This window comes from Pleurodeles waltl, chromosome 8, assembly GCF_031143425.1.
Source record: "Pleurodeles waltl isolate 20211129_DDA chromosome 8, aPleWal1.hap1.20221129, whole genome shotgun sequence".
NCBI classification, from domain to species: Eukaryota; Metazoa; Chordata; class Amphibia; order Caudata; family Salamandridae; genus Pleurodeles; species Pleurodeles waltl.
In genome coordinates, this window is record NC_090447.1 from 1,318,465,962 (window position 1) to 1,318,468,461 (window position 2,500).

Consider the following 2,500-nt stretch of genomic DNA (forward strand, 5'->3'; position numbering starts at 1 on the left):
GAATACACTCCTGTTTCAGGCCTCGTGTGTTGAGACAGCCCGCCGGTCTGGAGCCTGCTGCTCTCAAACACACCTGCACTCTACTGTTCACAAACTGCCCTCCTTCACAAACTTCTTACAGAGGGCCAATCGCACACCCTGTTTTGCACCAGCCTCACAATCGCTTCATCTGCACTTACACACAGTCTCAGACTGCCCTTTCTTTGGGGCCCAGCACAAGCAGCAACAGACCAGCTCACCACCAGCAGCTTGGGGTGAGTGTGAAGTGCAGAAAGATTCTCAATTTTCCTTCGGAAAGAGTGTATTTTAGTGTTATTGCTGTTTTTTTATTTATTTTAAGAAAGGAAAAAAGAGTAGAAGAAATAATAAATGAAAAGTAACATTAGAGAGGACTCAATGCAATTGTTCTAAGACGTGCACCACCTACTGTCTGCAAGAGGCAAAATGCCTACAGCACCTGGTATTCCCAGGCAGTCTCCCATCCAAGTACTAACCAGGCCCGACGCTACTTAGCTTCTGAGATCAGACGAGATCAGGCGCATTCAGAGTGGTATGGCCGTAGGCAGAATACACTCCTGTTTCAGGCCTCTTGTGTTGAGACAGCCCGCCGGTCTGGAGCCTGCTGCTCTCAAACACGCCTGCACTCTTCTGTTCACAAACTGCCCTCCTTCACAAACTTCTTACAGAGGTCCAAGCACACACCCTGTTTTGCACCAGCCTCGCAATCGCTTCATCTGCACTTACACACAGTCTCAGACTGCCCTTTCTTTAGGGCCCAGCACAAGCAGCAACAGACCAGCTCACCACCAGCAGCTTGGGGTGAGTGTGAAGTGCAGAAAGATTCTCAATTTTCCTTCAGAAAGAGTGTATTTTAGTGTTATTGATGTTTTTTTATTTATTTGAAGAAAGGAAAAAAGAGTAGAAGAAATAATAAATGAAAAGTAACATTAGAGAGGACTCTATGCAATTGCTCTAAGACGTGCACCACCTACTGTCTGCAAGAGGAAAAATGCCTACAGCACCTGGTATTCCCAGGCAGTCTCCCATCCAAGTACTAACCAGGCCCGACGCTACTTAGCTTCTGAGATTAGACGAGATCAGGCGCATTCAGAGTGGTAGGCAGAATACACTCCTGTTTCATGCCTCTTGTGTTGAGACAGCCCGCCGGTCTGGAGCCTGCTGCTCTCAAACACACCTGCACTCTACTGTTCACAAACTGCCCTCCTTCACAAACTTCTTACAGAGGGCCAATCGCACACCCTGTTTTGCACCAGCCTCACAATCGCTTCATCTGCACTTACACACAGTCTCAGACTGCCCTTTCTTTAGGGCCCAGCACAAGCAGCAACAGACCAGCTCACCACCAGCAGCTTGGGGTGAGTGTGAAGTGCAGAAAGATTCTCAATTTTCCTTCAGAAAGAGTGTATTTTAGTGTTATTGCTGTTTTTTTATTTATTTGAAGAAAGGAAAAAAGAGTAGAAGAAATAATAAATGAAAAGTAACATTAGAGAGGACTCTATGCAATTGTTCTAAGACGTGCACCACCTACTGTCTGCAAGAGGCAAAATGCCTACAGCACCTGGTATTGCCAGGCAGTCTCCCATCCAAGTACTAACCAGGCCCGACGCTACTTGGCTTCTGAGATCAGACGAGATCAGGCGCATTCAGAGTGGTATGGCCGTAGGCAGAATACACTCTTGTTTCAGGCCTCTTGTGTTGAGACAGCCCGCCGGTCTGGAGGCTGCTGCTCTCAAACACACCTGCACTCTACTGTTCACAAACTGCCCTCCTTCACAAACTTCTTACAGAGGGCCAATCGCACACCCTGTTTTGCACCAGCCTCACAATCGCTTCATCTGCACTTACACACAGTCTCAGACTGCCCTTTCTTTAGGGCCCAGCACAAGTAGCAACAGACCAGCTCACCACCAGCAGCTTGGGGTGAGTGTGAAGTGCAGAAAGATTCTCAATTTTCCTTCGGAAAGAGTGTATTTTAGTGTTATTGCTGTTTTTTTATTTATTTTAAGAAAGGAAAAAAGAGTAGAAGAAATAATAAATGAAAAGTAACATTAGAGAGGACTCTATGCATTTGTTCTAAGACGTGCACCACCTACTGTCTGCAAGAGGCAAAATGCCTACAGCACCTGGTATTCCCAGGCAGTTTCCCATCCAAGTACTAACCAGGTCTGACACTGCTTAGCTTCTGAAAGCAGAGGAGATCAGGCACGTTCAGGTTGGTATGGCTGTAGGCAGAAGACACTCCTGTTTCAGGCCTCTTGTGTTGAGACAACCCACCGGTCTGGAGCCTGCTGCTCTCAAACACACCTGCACTCTACTGTTCACAAACTGCCCTCCTTCACAAACTTCTTACAGAGGGCCAAGCACACACCCTGTTTTGCACCAGCCTCACAATCGCTTCATCTGCACTTACACACAGTCTCAGACTGCCCTTTCTTTAGGGCCCAGCACAAGCAGCAACAGACCAGCTCACCACCAGCAG

The 2,500-nt window shown here is 47.4% G+C and overlaps 2 non-coding genes and 3 pseudogenes across 2 annotated transcripts; all 5 read right to left on the bottom strand.

Moving 5' to 3' along the window:
• Positions 1-6, bottom strand: part of LOC138252376 (5S ribosomal RNA) — a 118-nt pseudogene extending 112 nt beyond the window's left edge.
• Positions 7-445: 439 nt separating this feature from the next.
• Positions 446-564, bottom strand: LOC138252629 (5S ribosomal RNA). Its single transcript, XR_011195357.1, has one exon. It is a non-coding gene; the product is annotated as a 5S ribosomal RNA (ribosomal RNA).
• Positions 565-1,010: 446 nt separating this feature from the next.
• Positions 1,011-1,128, bottom strand: LOC138251960 (5S ribosomal RNA; annotated as a pseudogene).
• Positions 1,129-1,567: 439 nt separating this feature from the next.
• On the bottom strand, positions 1,568-1,686 carry LOC138255271 (5S ribosomal RNA). Its single transcript, XR_011197908.1, has one exon. It is a non-coding gene; the product is annotated as a 5S ribosomal RNA (ribosomal RNA).
• A 446-nt stretch (positions 1,687-2,132) lies between these two features.
• LOC138251593 (5S ribosomal RNA) lies at positions 2,133-2,251 on the bottom strand (annotated as a pseudogene).
• Positions 2,252-2,500: the final 249 nt, after the last annotated feature.